Source organism: Bombina bombina, chromosome 4 (genome assembly GCF_027579735.1).
Source record: "Bombina bombina isolate aBomBom1 chromosome 4, aBomBom1.pri, whole genome shotgun sequence".
Lineage (NCBI taxonomy): Eukaryota > Metazoa > Chordata > Amphibia > Anura > Bombinatoridae > Bombina > Bombina bombina.
The window spans coordinates 33,044,114-33,064,315 of NC_069502.1; the positions used below are offsets into that span (position 1 = coordinate 33,044,114).

At 39.2% G+C, this 20,202-nt stretch overlaps 1 long non-coding RNA gene across 1 annotated transcript; it reads right to left on the bottom strand.

Moving 5' to 3' along the window:
• Positions 1-6,212: 6,212 nt before the first annotated feature.
• Positions 6,213-6,750, bottom strand: LOC128655871 (uncharacterized). Its single transcript, XR_008401931.1, has 3 exons — positions 6,673-6,750; positions 6,459-6,524; positions 6,213-6,295 (listed from the first exon to the last, which is right to left on the bottom strand). It is a non-coding gene; the product is annotated as an uncharacterized LOC128655871 (long non-coding RNA).
• Between the last annotated feature and the right edge of the window lie 13,452 nt (positions 6,751-20,202).

A 20,202-nucleotide genomic window follows, 5' to 3' on the forward strand; every position in this document is an offset into this window, starting at 1 on the left:
AATGCCCTGAGTCGTTGGTAATCAACCTTGTAAATGTTCTAATGCTAGTACCACAGGTGTTGGGTTTGAACTTGCTTTTGACTTTAAAGATCTTTCGTTCTGTATTCTCATTCAGATCCTTAAAGTGTTCCTTCAGCTTTAAGTTTCTCTGAAATTTTTGTATATCAAGATATGTATCAAAGTCATTGTGTTTAAAAGTAGGAATGAAAGTAAGGCCTTTGTTAAGAAGATTATTCTCACCGTCCGTCAGTATCCTGTCACTGATATTAATGACAATGTCTCGTTTCTCTACCTGGGTGGTAGGGGAGGTTTTCTTGCCACAGTAGTTCCCCCTCCTCGGGTGCGGCCTCGGCCTCTTTTTTTTTTTCACCGATCTGGTTGTAACCCCTAAAAAATGTGAGTTAGAGGTAGATGGTACTTGATCTGTGTTTCCTTGTTCAACATAATTTGCCTCATTGTCAGATCCTGAGCTGCTGTCAACTGTATTCAAGAATTTGAAGCGGTATTGCCGCTGACGTCTTGGTCTCTGTGTGTTTCTCTGCTGGTTGCTACCATGTAGCCAAGAGTAAACTTTTTTCTCTTTGTAGTCATTGTCCACAGTAATAATCTTTTGGTTTTTTTTTTGGTGGTGGATTCATCCTCCTGTAGATCAATGTCTCCCAAGGCCTCTGCCATTGCTGCAACTGTGTGTCCTTTAGTCTTTGTTTGTTCTCCACTTCACTATATGAGGTAGCAGTATAGAAATAAACACCAATGTGTCCCAAAGCCAGGCCTCAAAAAGGCCACAGTCCTGTGGTAGTAACAAAAAAGGAACCACTAGTGTGGAACCCACAGATGGAGCGAGGTTATGAAAGATTAGTGGTAGTTGGGTGCTAGACACGTTGTCTTATTCAAATCCTCCATGTGTGTCTGCACTCACAATGCTGTAGGGTCATCAACCAGGGTGCAAAGTCAGTAGAGTACACAATCTTGATCCAATAAGGGACTGCACTCGCTGGATTTAGTTCAAAGAACCTTTAAAATCTTTATTGTGGTAACGTTTCAGGGTTCACAGACCCCTTCCTCAGACCAGATAACAGTGCAAGTGAACAAAGTGTGCAATATATAGCACTAGCCCCACCCATCACATCAAGTCAAAATTGCGCCAAAACCCAATCACCATGGTAACACATAAACAAGGCCTAATGGAAATCCCACCAGACATAGAAAAATTAAAAACCAAAAAATAAAACTGCATATACAAATATCCTGCTTTCCTTCATTATAGTAGACAGTGGTATATACATATGTGGAGTTATAGATATAAACATATAAACAAAGCTTGGTATACATTAGTCCAAGAGGATTCAGGGTCAGGAACCAGCCGACTATAGGTAGGAACAATAAAAACTTTTGCCTACGCTGGTGTCAAATTCTTAACAAATGCTCAATGGACCTGATTCTATTGGTCATTGAGGAATGCACCAATATTTTGACCACAGTCAGAGAAGAATTAACTGTATTTAACAACCAGAAACTGCAAATACTTGTAGATGATCCTGACACTGCATGGATAGAAAAGATCAGCAAACAAGTAAATGAATACAAAAAAGAACTCATGGCCTTTAAAAACCAAAAGATTATTACTGTGGACAATGACTACAAAGAGAAAAAAAGTTTACTCTTGGCTACATGGTAGCAACCAGCAGAGAAACACACAGAGACCAAGACGTCAGCGGCAATACCGCTCCAAATTCTTGAATACAGTTGACAGCAGCTCAGGATCTGACAATGAGGCAAATTATGTTGAACAAGGAAACACAGATCAAGTACCATCTACCTCTAACTCACATTTTTTAGGGGTTACAACCAGATCGGCCAACACAAAAGGCCGAGGCCGCACCCGAGGAGGGGGAACTACTGTGGCAGGAAGACCTCCCCTACCACCCAAGTAGAGAAACGAGACATTGTCATTAATATCAGTGACAGGACACTGACGGACGGTGAGAATAATCTTCTTAACAAAGGCCTTACTTTCATTCCTACTTTTAAACACAATGACTTTGATACATATCTTGATATACAAAAATTTCAGAGAAACTTAAAGCTGAAGGAACACTTTAAGGATCTGAATGAGAATACAGAGCGAAAGATCTTTAAAGTCAAAAGCAAGTTCGAACCCAACACCTGTGGTACTAGCATTAGAACATTTACAAGGTTGATTACCAACGACTCAGGGCATTGCAACAGGGTACACCATCGACCAAATCTAAGCAAGACAGAGAGATTGGCAATAAAGACTCTTGCTTCTGACCCTGACATTGACATACGTCCGGCGGACAAGGGTGGTGCCATTGTTATTATGAATTATACGCAATACCAGACGGAAATACTGAGGCAACTGAACGATGTACTTACATACAAAAAACTTACCTGGAACCCCACTGAGGAATTCCAAAAGGACATTGATACAACACTGGCAGAAGCACTACAACTCAAATGGATTGACCAGGAGGAATATGATTTTCTCTGCACTACGCATCCTATCCACCCTATACTCTATACCTTGCCAAAAATTCACAAGGACCAACTGAATCCCCCTGGTAGACCGATAGTCTCTGCTAGGGGCTCTTTGCTACAACCTTTGGCGCAATATGTTGATGCGTTTTTACAACCTATTGTCAGATCCATGGAGTCCTACATTAAAGACTCTGGTGAGCTCATAAGGATACTAAACACTGTAGAAGGAATCACTCAGGAGGATATTCTTGTAACCATGGATGTGAGGAGCCTGTACACTGTGATCCCACATACCGGTGGGATAAATGCAATTGCAGCAGCATTGGACCAGTACCCATACGTAGGACCACCCACAACCTTCATCCTGAATATCCTGGAAAAATGTCTTAAATTAAATTATTTCCGCTTTGAGAACACTTTCTACCAGCAACTGACAGGGACGGCCATGGGATCGAATATGGCACCATCATATGCGAACTTATATATGCAGCAATTTGAAAGGGACATCATTGATGTCTATAATCACGGAATGATAAGACACTATAGGAGATACATTGATGATGTCTCATTGAATGGGTAACACAACTTAATGCATTACCAGATCCAATCAAATTTGAGCTAAACCATGATCCTAACAAGATAGACTTCCTGGATCTAAGGATTTACAAAAAACATGACAGGCTGTTCACAACTCTCTACTCTAAACCTACCAACAGAAACTCATTGTTGGATGCTACGAGCAATCACCCCCCACACACTAGGAAGGCAATTATTAAATCTCAGATGGTACGGGTTGTAAGGAACAACACGGAAGACACCAACAGGGAACTCCAATTAGACCAGATGGCTGATAAATTCCGGCAAAGGGGATACAAAGAGGACCTCATTAAGCAAGTCAGAGACTAAATTGCATCTGACAGGGCACAAGACACTCAATCCACTAATAAGAAGAAAGAGACCCCAAGAATGGTCTTCACGACTATGTATGACAAAGGAAAGAAAGTGCTGGCCGAATCCATCCGTAACAGGTGGGAAATTCTGGGCACAGACCAAACACTCCCCTTCGGCCATATGGATCCACCAATCATGGGGTACAGGCGAGGCAGAAGTCTGAGGGATCTTCTCATGCAAACGGATCCACAACAGAGCTATACCAAGCAATGGCTTAAAATTAACAAAATGGGCTGTTACAGGTGCAAGGGCTGCACAACCTGCAGCGGTATTATGATCCCATGCAAAGTATTCAGACACCCCCACACTAACCAGAAATACACTATAAAGCACTTCATCACCTGCACAACAAGCCATGTTGTATACCTTCTGAGCTGCTGTTGCGGACGGTTTTATGTTGGCAAAACAACGGATAACACACGCCTAAGAATGGCAAACCACCGTTCAGCTATACGAATTGCCATCGACAAAGGCACCACGGACCAACCAGTGGCAAGACATTTCCTGCAAGCAGGACATAAGGTAACTGATTTATGCTTCATTTTAATTGACCATGTCCCTCCACTAAGACGAGGGGGTGACCGTGGCAGGGCACTCCTGCAGATGGAGGCTAGGTGGATACATAGGCTGGATACCATGCACCCCAGATGACTTAATATGTCTAATGACTGGCACTGTTTCCTCTGAATCCATCCCTCCACGTGTGACTGAAACTTATGATCCTATGTATAACAAAGTATCCTTACTAACTTATGTGGATTATACTCCACACTTAGGTGCCTGCTCATTCTGTATTGTAGGATTCCAGTGCACCTTTTACTAATGTTAGAGACACCTTTGGGCTGTGACCTGAACATCCCTGTGAGTCCCGTTCTACCAACTGATCTTTCTATGTTTTGCCCACTTGTATTTTTGGCTCTTTGCCCATCTTGATTGCCACTTTTAAACAGGGGATCAATGATATCCTTATTGAGATCCCGCTGTACGAGTCATCCTCTCGGGCACAAGAATGTAGGATTTATGCTACTACTCCTTCTAATTATATTATGTGTCTAACAGACAGATATCATGCCTCTTAGACAATTCAGTTACCTATACAGCATTAACTATGCTAATATTATGTAACACTACTTATGACTACACTCTATCAGCACTATTGTAGATATATGACCCCCTGATATCTCCCTTGGTTGGAAATTGTTTATATAATCTGGTTTAAACTGTATTGTATGAGTCTCATTGTGCAATCTGTCTACAAGCTTATATGTATATGGTTTACGATTGTATCTTATTTTGCTTTATATCATTCTCTTTTTTTGTATCTGTGTAACGGTATAGATGCATGTAGCTGTACCACTAGTACAATAGTTATCCTCTACAGTTGCTTAGGCTCATATGCATATGTGTTCTTCTTAGCATATCTCATTATATGTGACCCCGTAATATCAACACGGCTACATCTGTATGACCCCTATGGTTATTACATAACCTTCCCCTTAGGTGTTATAACTTGGCTGTGCAGGTTGGACACAGATATACACACTTTTGGTAATCTATTTTAACATCTTTTCACTCCGGGACACAGCAACGCCCACTGGGGTGACTGACAGGTTATGCTAATTAGCCATGCGGCCAGGTTGCCAGCGTACACACGCTGGGTCGTGCTGATCCGCGCCCGTTCACTAGGCTTTGTTGTACAATGGACATGACTACTAAGCATTTCATGTGATACATCCACATTACTAACTTTGTCCTGCTCTATGCTCTATATAATCAGGGGTCTATGCACTGGTCGGGCAGTATCTTAGAAACGTATAATCACATAATCGCATGTTTTACTTAGGCTGGGGATCACAGGCTTTCTCTGCTATGCGGGTTTGGTTGTCACACACGATAGTAAGCGTTCAGGTTGGGATCACACTTGTGATTCGGTAGCATGTTGGATATACCATTAATAGCATTACACCCTCATAGGTAACATCTGGGTCTGATAACTGCGGGGCACAATGTTAACGGAACGTCTTACTGTTTGCGGACCTAGTAGTAACGTGCTGCACCGCATCACATTTACATTCCAGGGTTAACTACAATGACTATATATCTTTTGGCTTCTGTAAACACATCTCATCTGGGGATCCTTGCCACCACACACAGGGATGACAATCTAGTTATGTATCACTAAGTTTACACAAGTATTCCCTGTTTATTTACTGGTTGCTTTGATCTGTGGGTTATTAACTATGCTTGTTTATTTATAATGTAACTAATGTATACCAAGCTTATATCTATAACTCCACATATGTATATACCACTGTCTACTATAATGAAGGAAAGCAGGATATTTGTATATGCAGTTTTATTTTTTGGTTTTTAATTTTTCTGTGTCTGGTGGGATTTCCATTAGGCCTTGTTTATGTGTTACCATGGTGATTGGGTTTTGGCGCAATTTTGACTTGATGTGACGGGTGGGGCTAGTGCTATATATTGCACACTTTGTTCACTTGCACTGTTATCTGGTCTGAGGAAGGGGTCTGTGAACCCCGAAACGTTACCACAATAAAGATTTAAAAGGTTCTTTGAACTAAATCCAGCGAGTGCAGTCCCTTATTGGATCAAGATTATATATATATATATATATATATATATATATATATATATATATATATATATATATATATATATAAAAAGTAAAAAATATATATGAAACTGGTTCACATTTGTTTGTTACATCCATTTTTTCAATTATGCATGCTTACCTCCAGTTCTCAAGCAACATTGAATGATATGAATTTTCGTTTCCCAACGGGTCCATTAATACGATCACCTGCTCCGACATCATGATAATCTAAAGTATATTTTTCAAAATAAAATCAATTTATTGAGTACTATATGGAGCAGAATCAAATTACATTTTCATAGATTCAATTTAAATTTCTTTATAATTAACTATTATAAAGAAAATATAATAGTGCATGATCAATACATGAAAAAAAAATTTGATAAAATACCACTATAATCCAGTGAGCCCTGATGTTAATCGGACATATCCAGACATCTTCAGCTGGAAACATCATCTGCAGAGTAGTTAGAAAGCATGGTTAGTCTATATACACACACCTATACAGTATATATATATATATATATATATATATATACACACACACACACATAAAACACAAATACATACATACAAACACATATCAATATTGGTTTTGGACAAACCTTTCCAAGCCTATGGGTTTGTCCAGTAAACAATACCGTCGAGATAACCGAAGAAAATTGGTAAACGGGTTCCTGTTGAAAAAGATTAAAAGTTCTAATATAAAATGTACAAACAACAAACATAACAGAAGCATACACATAAGTCCCACTTGCCTGATGCTTTACAATCAAATGGAACAGATATGCATCAATCACCTGCATTTTAAAAACAAAACAAATATTACTACATTTATTACCAAAAAAAATAAATTTGTATAGTTTACAAGTGAGACAAAAATGTTTTTACGCTAGCCTAGAGTAATGGTTTTTTGGCATTTTTATTTGTAAAATTTCGCTTTACATTTCAATCTTTAATGCAATCTCAGAGCTGTGGTTATGTTTTCAAAAATACATAACATAAGTACAGCTACACTGATTTATATAACTGAATAACATGTTTTTAAAATCTAAATATTTAACAAATTGTAATGGAACAAAGATATGAGATCGCACGTGTTAGCAAAAAAAAGATGGAAAATGTTACCATAAAGACACATACATCGATAAAGAAGGCAATATATGTATGTATGTCTATAGATGTGTACATGTATATTAATGTTTTTTACATGTGTATATATGTTTTTACTGTCATATACACAAAAAATATAAAAAAGTAATATACAGTATATGTACACACACACATATATATATATATATATATATATATATATATATACACATACACACACACAAGTATTAGAGACCATGGCCATTAATTTGATGAAAATATGATACAACATTAATGCATTATTCATATTTAACAAATATATACTCAATTTATTTAATGTAAATATTTGTCAGCTGATGATGCAAAGATACAATTTCATGCATACATTTTTTTCACAATCTAGGGTGTAATTAATATTTTAGACATTACTTTCTATGTGTGGAATATATTCAAGTAAAATTGAAAATGATGTAATATTCTTTTTTTTAAAAAAAAATATATTAAAAAAAATTGTAATTTGTAATTAAAACTCAATGGGACAACATTTTTTTTTTACATCTCGCATATTTTTGTTAAATATGGCCAACTGGTTAGATATCCCTTAGAGCTTTATTTTTAAGACATTTTCAACAGTGTTATCTGTTACCTCATCAACCAACCAATCTGTTCTACGCAGCGTATGAAATGAAGAAACATACAGCTTGTATGGACCCACAACTGCTGCCACAGAGCCGTCATCTTCTTTGGTCCACAGGATTTTAACTGTAAAATAAAAATAAAATATTAATACTAGTACATTTCAGTTATTTTATTGTATGGTTAGTAGTCAAAGATAATATAAAAGTAAAAAAGTAAGAGAACCCAGGCGCCTACCCTAAGGAGGCTAGGTATAAGGTATGGGAAACCAGAAAATGATTTAATAAGGCTTAACAAAATCCTAAAATCAGGGTACAGTTGAATAAAAAATATATTAAAAAACAATATATTAAAAAACAATAGTTATAAAAACACAATTACATACTTCATGGATCCATGAGCAAGATAAGGGATAATCACAATTTGATAGTACAAATAAATAACAGTGGAATGCATAACAAATAAAAACAGTGGTTAACCAATAATGAGAGTTCAATCAGTCCGGTAGAATAAATCAATAGTAAGAGTGATCTGAGATAATCAAAAATATAAAATTCCAAAAAAGTGCTTTTTTAAAAAAGAACGATGTAACAAATCCTGTTAAGAAAAATAGAAGTGCAAATCCAATTATAAACCTTTAGGTAATCCTATATTAGATGAAAGTCAAATCCAATTGGGTGACGAAAGTCTAAAAAAACAGAATTTATGCTTACCTGATAAATTACTTTCTCCAACGCTGTGTCCGGTCCACGGCGTCATCCTTACTTGTGGGAATATCTCTTCCCCAACAGGAAATGGCAAAGAGTCCCAGCAAAGCTGGCCATATAGTCCCTCCTAGGCTCCGCCCACCCCAGTCATTCGACCGACGGACAGGAGGAAAAATATAGGAGAAACCATATGGTACCGTGGTGACTGTAGTTAAAAAAAATAATTCATCAGACCTGATTAAAAAACCAGGGCGGGCCGTGGACCGGACACACCGTTGGAGAAAGTAATTTATCAGGTAAGCATAAATTCTGTTTTCTCCAACATTGGTGTGTCCGGTCCACGGCGTCATCCTTACTTGTGGGAACCAATACCAAAGCTTTAGGACACGGATGAAGGGAGGGAGCAAATCAGGTTACCTAAACGGAAGGCACCACGGCTTGCAAAACCTTTCTCCCAAAAATAGCCTCCGAAGAAGCAAAAGTATAAAATTTGTAAAATTTGGCAAAAGTGTGCAGTGAAGACCAAGTCGCTGCCTTACATATCTGATCAACAGAAGCCTCGTTCTTGAAGGCCCATGTGGAAGCCACAGCCGTAGTGGAGTGAGCTGTGATTCTTTCAGGAGGCTGCCGTCCGGCAGTCTCATAAGCCAATCGGATGATGCTTTTAAGCCAAAAGGAAAGAGAGGTAGAAGTTGCTTTTTGACCTCTCCTTTTACCAGAATAGACGACAAACAGAGAAGATGTTTGTCTGAACTCTTTTGTAGCTGCTAAGTAGAATTTTAGAGCACGGACTACATCTAAATTGTGTAGCAAACGTTCCTTCTTTGAAACTGGATTCGGACACAAAGAAGGTACAACTATCTCCTGGTTAATATTCTTGTTGGAAACAACCTTTGGAAGAAAACCAGGCTTAGTACGCAAAACAACCTTATCTGAATGGAACACCAGATAGGGCGGAGCACACTACAGAGCAGATAACTCTGAAACTCTTCTAGTAGAAGAAATAGCAACCAAAAACAAGACTTTCCAAGATAATAACTTAATATCTATGGAATGTAGAGGTTCAAACGGAACCCCTTGAAGAACTGAAAGAACTAGATTTAGACTCCAGGGAGGAGTCAAAGGTCTGTAAACAGGCTTGATCCTTACCAGAGCCTGAAACAAATGCTTGAACATCTGGCACAGCTGCCAGTCGTTTGTGTAGTAAGACAGATAAAGCAGAAATCTGTCCCTTTAGAGAACTCGCAGATAATCCTTTATCCAAACCTTCCTGCAGAAAGGAAAGAATCTTAGGAATTTTTATCTTATTCCATGGGAATCCCTTGGATTCACACCAACAGATATATCTTTTCCATATTTTATGGTAAATCTTTCTAGTCACCGGTTTTCTGGCCTGAACCAGAGTATCTATCACAGAATCTGAAAACCCACGCTTTGATAGAATCAAGCGTTCAATCTCCAAGCCGTCAGCTGGAGGGAGACCAGATTTGGATGTTCGAATGGATCCTGAACAAGAAGGTCCTGTCTCAAAGGTAGCTTCCATGGTGGAACCAATGACATATTCACCAGGTCTGCATACCAAGTCCTGCGTGGCCACGCAGGAGCTATCAAGATCACCGAGGCCCTCTCCTGTTTGATCCTGGCTACCAGCCTGGGAATGAGAGGAAACGGTGGAAACACATAAGCTAGGTTGAAGGTCCAAGGTGCTACTAGTGCATCCACTAGAGTCGCCTTGGGATCCCTGGATCTGGACCCGTAGCAAGGAACCTTGAAGTTCTGACGAGACGCCATCAGATCCATGTCTGGAATGCCCCATAATTGAGTCAACTGGACAAAAATCTCCGGGTGGAGTTCCCACTCCCCCGGATGGAATGTCTGACGACTCAGATAATCCGCTTCCCAGTTTTCCACACCTGGGATGTGGATCGCAGATAGATGGCAGGAGTGATCCTCCGCCCATTGTATTATTTTGGTCACTTCTTTCATCGCTAGGGAACTCCTTGTTCCCCCCTGATGATTGATATACGCAACAGTCGTCATGTTGTCTGATTGGAATCTTATGAATCTGGCCTTTGCAAGCTGAGGCCAAGCCCTGAGAGCATTGAATATCGCTCTTAGTTCCAGAATGTTTATCAGGAGAAGAGACTCTTCCCGAGACCATAGTCCCTGAGCTTTCAGGGGTTCCCAGACCGCGCCCCAGCCCACTAGACTGGCGTCGGTCGTGACAATGACCCACTCTGGTCTGCGGAAGCTCATTCCCTGGGATAGATGGTCCAGGGTCAGCCACCAACGGAGTGAATCTCTGGTCTTCTGATCTACTTGAATCACTGGAGACAAGTCTGTATAGTCCCCATTCCACTGTTTGAGCATGCACAGTTGTAATGGTCTTAGATGAATTCGCGCAAAAGGAACTATGTCCATTGCTGCAACCATCAACCCTACTACTTCCATGCACTGAGCTATGGAAGGACGTGGAACAGAGTGAAGAACTTGACAAGCACTTAGAAGTTTTGACTTTCTGACATCTGTCAGAAAAATCCTCATTTCTAAGGAATCTATTATTGTTCCCAAGAAGGGAATTCTTGTTGACGGAGACAGAGAACTTTTTTCTATGTTCACCTTCCATCCATGAGATCTGAGAAAGGCCAGAACGATGTCTGTATGAGCCTTTGCTTTTGAAAGGGACGACGCTTGTATTAGAATGTCGTCCAAGTACGTTACTACTGCAATGCCCCTCGGTCTTAAAACCGCTAGAAGGCACCCGAGTACCTTTGTGAAAATCCTTGGAGCAGTGGCTAATCCGAATGGGAGTGCCACAAACTGGTAATGTTTGTCCAGAAAGGTGAACTTTAGGAAATGATGATGTTCTTTGTGGATAGTAATATGTAGGTACGCATCCTTTAGATCCACGGTAGTCATAAATTGAACTTCCTGGATAGTGGGTAGAATCGTTCGAATGGTTTCCATTTTGAACGATGGTACCCTGAGAAATTTGTTTAGGATCTTTAAATCCAGAATTGGTCTGAAGGTTCCCTCTTTTTTGAGAACTACGAACAGATTTGAGTAAAATCCCATTCCTTGTTCCGTCCTTGGAACAGGGTGTATTACTCCCATCTTTAACAGGTCTTCTACACAATGTAAGAACGCCTGTCTCTTTATTTGGTTTAAGGATAAGTGAGACATGTGGAACCTTCCCCTTGGGGGTAGTTCCCTGAATTCCAGAAGATAACCCTGAGAAACTATTTCCAGTGCCCAGGGATCCTGAACATCTCTTGCCCAAGCCTGAGCAAAGAGAGAGAGTCTGCCCCCTACTAGATCCGGTCCCGGATCGGGGGCTACTCCTTCATGCTGTTTTGTTAGCAGCAGCAGGCTTCTTGGCCTGCTTACCCTTGTTCCAGCCTTGCATAGGTTTCCAGGCTGGTTTGGGCTGTGAGGCATTACCCTCTTGCTTAGAGGATGCAGAATTAGAGGCCGGCCCGTTCCTGAAATTGCGAAAGGAACGAAAATTAGACTTATTCTTGGCCTTGAAAGGCCTATCTTGTGGAAGGGCGTGGCCCTTTCCCCCAGTGATGTCTGAGATAATTTCTTTCAATTCTGGCCCAAAGAGAGTTTTACCTTTGAAAGGGATGTTAAGCAATTTTGTCTTGGATGATACATCCGCTGACCAAGACTTTAGCCAAAGCGCTCTGCGCGCCACAATTGCAAACCCTGAATTTTTCGCCGCTATTCTAGCTAATTGCAAAGCGGCATCTAAAATAAAGGAGTTAGCCAACTTAAGTGCGTGAACTCTGTCCATAACCTCCTCATATGGAGTCTCTCTACTGAGCGACTTTTCTAGTCCCTCAAACCAAAACCACGCTGCTGTAGTGACAGGAACAATGCACGAAATGGGTTGTAGAAGGTAACCTTGCTGTACAAAAATCTTTTTAAGCAAACCTTCCAATTTTTTATCCATAGGATCTTTGAAAGCACAACTATCCTCGATAGGAATAGTAGTTCGCTTGTTTAGAGTAGAAACTGCCCCCTCGACCTTAGGGACTGTCTGCCATAAGTCCTTTCTGGGGTCGACCATAGGAAATAATTTCTTAAATATAGGGGGGGGGAACAAAAGGTATGCCGGCCTTCTCCCACTCCTTATTCACTATGTCCGCCACCCGCTTGGGTATAGGAAAAGCGTCGGGGTGCACCGGAACCTCTAGAAACTTGTCCATCTTGCATAATTTCTCTGGAATGACCAAGTTGTCACAATCATCCAGAGTAGATAACACCTCCTTAAGCAGTGCGCGGAGATGTTCTAATTTAAATTTAAATGTCACAACATCAGGTTCAGCTTGTAGAGAAATTTTTCCTGAATCTGAAATTTCCCCATCTGACAAAACCTCCCTCATGGCCACTTCAGATTGGTGTGAGGGTATGACAGAACAATTATCATCAGCGCCCTCCTGCTCTTCAGTGTTTAAAACAGAGCAATCGCGCTTTCTCTGATATGCAGGCATTTTGGATAAAATATTTGCTATGGAGTTATCCATTACAGCCGTCAATTGTTGCATGGTAATAAGCATTGGCGCGCTAGATGTACTAGGGGCCTCCTGCGTGGGCAAAACTGGTGTAGACACAGTAGGAGATGATGTAGTATCATGTCTACTCCCCTCATCTGAGGAATCATCTTGGGCAATTTCATTATCTGTGGCAGTACTGTCCTTACTTTGTTTGGACGCTATGGCACAATTATCACACAATTTTGAATGGGGAGACACATTGGCTTTCATACATATAGAACATAGCTTATCCGAAGGCACAGACATGTTAAACAGGCTTAAACTTGTCAATAAAGCACAAAAACCGAAAAATTTCACCACAGTGTCTAAAAGCATTAAAAGTATTGCATACCAATTTTCAGAGCTTTAACCCTTAAAATAACGGAACCGGAGCCGTTTACAAAATTAACCCCTATACAGTCCCAGCTACAGCCTTTGCTGTGACCTAACCAAGCCCAGAGGGGAATACGATACCAAATGATGCCTTCTAGAAACTTTTCCAACTATTTTCAGGTCCTCACACATGCATCTGCATGTCTTGCTCTCAAAAACAACTGTGCAGTAATGGCGCGAAAATGAGGCTCAGCCTACAACTGGGAAGGCCCTTCTGACTGGAAAAGGTGTCTAACATAGTGCCTGACGTTAAAAAACGTTCCCCAAGTTTATAAGTGTGAATTATCAGCATTAACATGTATAAAATGTCCAAATAAAGCAATCGATATAGCCCATAAAAGTGTCTACCAGTTTTATAGCCCATATTAAGCCCTTTATTCTGTTTGAAACTAAGAAAATGGCTTACCGGTCCCCATGAGGGGAAATGACAGCCTTCCAGCATTACACAGTCTTGTTAGAAATATGGCTAGTCATACCTTAAGCAGAAAAGTCTGCTAACTGTTTCCCCCAACTGAAGTTACTTCATCTCAACAGTCCTATGTGGAAACAGCAATCGATTTTAGTTACTGTCTGCTAAAATCATCTTCCTCTCACAAACAGATTCTTCATCTTTTTCTGTTTCAGAGTAAATAGTACATACCAGCACTATTTTAAAATAACAAACTCTTGATAGTAGAATAAAAAAACTACATTTAAACACCACATACTCTTAACCATCTCTGTGGAGATGTTGCCTGTGCAACGGCAAAGAGAATGACTGGGGTGGGCGGAGCCTAGGAGGGACTATATGGCCAGCTTTGCTGGGACTCTTTGCCATTTCCTGTTGGGGAAGAGATATTCCCACAAGTAAGGATGACGCCGTGGACCGGACACACCAATGTTGGAGAAATAATAACAAAAGGCGTGAAAAAATATATATTGAATAGTAATCTACCAATGATGATCAAAAAACGACGAAATATGTGGAATACATAACAAAGTTTATGGTGTTCGAGAGATAAAAAATAATAATCAAAATAAAAATCAAAATAAAAGTCAATCCTCAATCTTCAAACAAGTGCCAACAATAACTAGGAAAGTGATCTTACGGTGAAAAATAATAAAGTAAAAAGTCAAGGGAACAGACGGTCCACCTGTGAAAAACAAAACAAAACAAAATATAGTGTAGAATGTCCTAAACAAATGACAGATAATGGAATAAGTTTTACCAGTGTTGGTCTACGCGTTTCGGCCCGTACTAGGCCTTTCTCAAGACTGGTTTGTAAATGCTAAAGGTGGCCTTATAAAGGGTGCTATACCGGATGTAGCTAGATTGTTTACTTCCGGTACCTTAATCTTGCTTTAATATTCAAGCGTTTTTTGACAAATTATAGAATGAATTTAATTATATTTAAGAAGGGAGACAAGAGACTTTCCGAAACTTAATAATCTTTCTGGCTTTGTCAATTTATTTGACTGATATATTTGCTCCGTGAAACTCGTGACGTCACTTCCGGTATCGGTAAAATATTCCGATCATAAAATAATGATCGTAGACTTCTATGAGTGTAAATTTTCAATTGGTGATGTCGGGTATTGCTAAATTTATTTTTATAGTTGGTGCCAATTGACGGATTTAAAAATACTATAACTAGGTCCGTGAACGGACCGACCTGATTGGTCGTGACGTCACGACATAGGGTATGCGCCTTTGATTGGGTCTGCGGAAGGTGTGTTTGTTATTCCTTCAATATCGGTAACAAGTGTTTAAGGGCTACGTGAATGGCCCTATTTGGGGGTGTGCCGGTTCTATCCTTTTTTGATTTAAAGTCAGGGGTGAGACATCTTGGGACAACAAAATATGATAAACTTAAAAAGACATTATTTTGTAACGATGTTACAAAAATTCCTTGGTTTGAATAGTGGTAGTGTTAGTGCAATGTCAAACACTTTGTCATGCAGTATGTAACGCACTAAATGCACTTAAATGTATTGAAAACCTTTCGATTTTCTTGTAATCTAGCGATCGGCCTAATGAATAAAGGAAGTGAATGGTAAATCCTGCCCGTGTGTATTATTAGAGTGATGATTGCATTTGAGAATATCCAATCTAGTTACAGATAATTAAATTTTCTTTAAAACTTGTGGGAGTATCAGGTCTTGTTGTAAATTACTAACTGTAATTTGAAAAATGGAGAAGGGGGAGAAATCTAGAGATTGGTTGTGCTATGGAATATAACACCTTCTTTAGGGGACAACTGTATCAAAGTTTACAAGGAGGTATCTAAATGTAAATTCAAGCTCACGCTTGAGAGTTCTAGACACGTCTATAAAAGATGATGAATTCTTTTCACCAGAAGACTGACGATTCAAGAAATGAGGATGATCCTTTATACTTAAACTTGATTGACTGAGGAAAATTTTATTACTAACTAGCATTATGTATGAAGGAAGGGGTGGGGACCCGTCCTTTTAAATCAGCTATGCTGTTCTTACTTACTAATACATATTTAGTTGTAAGAGTAAATTCCAAATTGATTGTTGAAAATGATCTTTTGTAAAAAAGTGTATATTTATACACTCTGTGTGTGGTAACTTGAGGTTAAAAATAACCGTGTCTAAAAAGTAATAATACTGAGTGGCTGACATTTTAAAACCCCCGTATTGAGGTCTTTGAAGAATTTAATTTTGAAGAAAAATATTGAAAAAGAAATGATGCATGTAGCTAAGAAGGGGATGTCCGCAACCGGATATAGAAGGGATATGTATAAATCTCACGCTCATAATGATTTTGATTAAAAAAAAAACAAATGAAGTAAAATGGATCAGAGAATCTGATGGACACTATATCATCAAGCCTTGAATGTGTGTGTTCTACAATTCAAACAATAGTCAGTTTGGCCTATACAGTTAGAAATAGATCTTGAAGGTCCTTTTGGAGACTTAAATGGGAGCTGAAGGGTCTAGTAGTGTGGTATAATGGTTTTGGCCCTAGTGGAATAGACATAATCTAACTTTGTCACTAAGTACAGTGTGTACTGTGACCAGCTGATAGCTGTGTGTTTAGGCTTAGGGTGTAGGTCAAAGCTTAATCCTGAGGCATGGTCTTAGAGAGAGGAGATACTGTGTACTGGTTGGTCGGAGGAAAGTGAAATCCTAAATATTAAGAGCTCCATGTTCATAGTCAGGGAATGGATAAACAATTCTTATGGTCAGACCATATTGAAGAGATGCGATAGATCTTCTTTATTGTTAAGACCTCTTGGATACAGACAGTCTAGGTTGAAGATCCACCTGGATTCCGCTGTGAGGAGTTTATTTTCATAGTGGCCTCCTCTCCAATCTTTTTTGATCTTCTGTATCCCTAGAAAAGTGAGTTCTTTTATGTTCCCTTTGTGTTTATCGGCAAAATGTTTATATAAGGCTGTATCCGTATTCAATTTTTCAATGAGCAACAGGTGTTCTCGTATCCTGTCCTTAAGAGTTCTAGATGTTTGGCCTACATATTGTAGGCCACATGAACATTGAAGCATATATATTATACCTTTGTCTTGGCATCTAATTAAATCGTTGATTTTATGTATTTCCTTGGTGTTATGGCAGCTAAATGATGCTGCTTTGATGCCTTGCTTACAGGCCTTGCACGATACACATGGCAAAAACCCTTTGATTTATTTTCCGAATACGTTTTTTACTCCAGAAGTCTTTTTCTTTGGTATACTCGGGGCTATTCTGTTTTTCAAATTTTTGGTTTTCCTATAGATAAACCTAGGTTGTATAGGTAGTCCTTCGCCTAGTATGTCGTCATCCTTCAGTATACCCCAGTGTTTTCTGAATATATTTTCAATGATGTTTTTGTTGTCACTATTCTGTGATCATTGGGATGTTAAGATACTCCTCGACTGTCATCGTTGTAGATTTCTTATATTTCGTAAGTTTGGTTCTATCAATCATCCTTACTTCCTGGATTTTCTGGTCCAATATGGTCTCGTTTTATCCTCTCTCCAGTAGTTTGGATGTAATTAGTGTTGCCTGTTCTTCCCATTTTTCTACAGTAGAACAATTTTTCCTCATCCTTAATAGTTGTCCTTTTGGAATGTTGTTCTTCCAATTGTAGTGATGGCAACTTGTCATGTGGATATAATTGTTGCTATCTACCTCCTTAAAGTGTTTTGAGGTCTCCAACTTCCCTTTTATAACTTCAATTTTCAGATCGAGGAAGATTACTTCAGTAGTGCTACTGGCATATGTAAATTGCAAATTATTTGTATTATTGTTCATGACTTCAAAGGTGAAATCAAGATCCGTTTGTGTCCCCATCCAAATAATAAGTATGTCGTCAATGTAACGACGATAGAGGACCAGGTCCGCGCTAGCTGGGCAGGACTCCCAAAAGATATGCTCCCATCTGCCCATATAAAGGTTAGCATAGCTAGGCGCGAACCTGGTCCCCATTGCTGTACCACAGATTTGTTGGTAATAGTGACCATCATCACAAAAATAATTGTGATTCAGTATATATTGAATGCTGTCCAGAATGAAGTTCCTTTGTTCTTCTGGGACTTCTTTGTCCTTCTTGAGAAAGTATTCAACACCTTCTAACCCTTCTTGATGTGGGATACACGTATATAATGACGTGACGTCACAAGTGGCTAGAATATAGCCTTCTTCCCACACTATATCTTCCAATAGATTTAGGACCCGAGTTGAATCTTTGAGGTAAGATAGTAGTTGTCGGACATATCTCTGTAGATTCAGGTCAACATATTCAGATAAGTTGCTGCTTAATGATCCAATACCCGAAATAATTGGTCTTCCTGGGGGCTTTTGTAGCGATTTGTGGATCTTCGGTAGGTGATATATCCCAGGAGTGATGGGATGGTTAATATTGATATAGTTGTACTCTTTGTCGTTAAGGATCCCCATCTCTTTTGCTTTATCTAGTATCGTCAGTAATTCTTTCCTGTATGTTTCCAACGGATTGGAGCGTAATTTACAATATGTTTTTTGATCGCTTAGTATTCTTTCGTTCTCCAATTTATAATCAGTCCTGTTCATAACGACGATTCCTCCTCCCTTATCTGCTGGTTTAATACTCAGATCATAGTTGTTCTCAAGTTCTTTGATTGTTTTCAACTGTTGGGTGGTTAAATTATGTTTCCTTATTTTTCATTTTCTCAGTTGGATGTCCCTTATTTCTCTACATACTATATTCTCGAAGGATTCTATAGCTGCTCCTTTACTAGCAGTTGGATAGAAGGTTGACTTGGGTTTAAGTTCCGTATGTCTGTAGAGGTCTACGTATTCTCTTGGTGTATAAGCCGATCTCTCAGCTGGGGACCTTGAGAAAAACCTTTTCAGTGTGAGTTTCCGCACAAATTCCTTAGTATTAACAAATGTTTGGAATTTGTCCAAGCTTCTACTGGGGGCAAAGGAGAGTCCAAACTTTAAGACAGAGTTTTCCTCTTTAGTCAAAGTGTGGGAACTTAGGTTAAAAATTCCAGTAGTTTATTTTGCGTTGGTGTCTTTTATATCAAGTTCATTTTTCTTATTAACTTTCTTGTTTAGTTTTGCTCCTCCTCTTCTTCCTCGATGTGTCTTCTTTTTAGTGCTTTGGGTTTTTCTGACACCACATTTTTCTGTGATTTCAGCGACCTGTCTTTTTCTCTGCTGGGTGGATATTCTGCTGGGCGGATATGGGCATCAAAGCAGCATCATTTAGCTGCCATAACACCAAGGAAATACATAAAATCAACGATTTAATTAGATGCCAAGACAAAGGTATAATATATATGCTTCAATGTTCATGTGGCCTACAATATGTAGGCCAAACATCTAGAACTCTTAAGGACAGGATACGAGAACACCTGTTGCTCATTGAAAAATTGAATACGGATACAGCCTTATATAAACATTTTGCCGATAAACACAAAGGGAACATCAAAGAACTCACTTTTCTAGGGATACAGAAGATCAAAAAAGATTGGAGAGGAGGCCACTATGAAAATAAACTCCTCACAGCGGAATCCAGGTGGATCTTCAACCTAGACTGTCTGTATCCAAGAGGTCTTAACAATAAAGAAGATCTATCGCATCTCTTCAATATGGTCTGACCATAAGAATTGTTTATCCATTCCCTGATTATGAACATGGAGCTCTTAATATTTAGGATTTCACTTTCCTCCGACCAACCAGTACACAGTATCTCCTCTCTCTAAGACCATGCCTCAGGATTAAGCTTTGACCTACACCCTAAGCCTAAACACACAGCTATCAGCTGGTCACAGTACACACTGTACTTAGTGACAAAGTTAGATTATGTCTATTCCACTAGGGCCAAAACCATTATACCACACTACTAGACCCTTCAGCTCCCATTTAAGTCTCCAAAAGGACCTTCAAGATCTATTTCTAACTGTATAGGCCAAACTGACTATTGTTTGAATTGTAGAACACACACATTCAAGGCTTGATGATATAGTGTCCATCAGATTCTCTGATCCATTTTACTTAATTTGGTTTTATTTTAATCAAAATCATTATGAGCGTGAGATTTATACATATCCCTTCTATATCCTGTTGTGGACATCCCCTTCTTAGCTACATGCATCATTTCTTTTTCAATATTTTTCTTCAAAATTAAATTCTTCAAAGACCTCAATATGGGGGTTTTAAAATGTCAGCCACTCAGTATTATTAATTTTTAGACATGGTTATTTTTAACCTCCAGTTACCACACACAGAGTGTATAAATATACACTTTTTTACAAAAGATCGTTTTCAACAATCA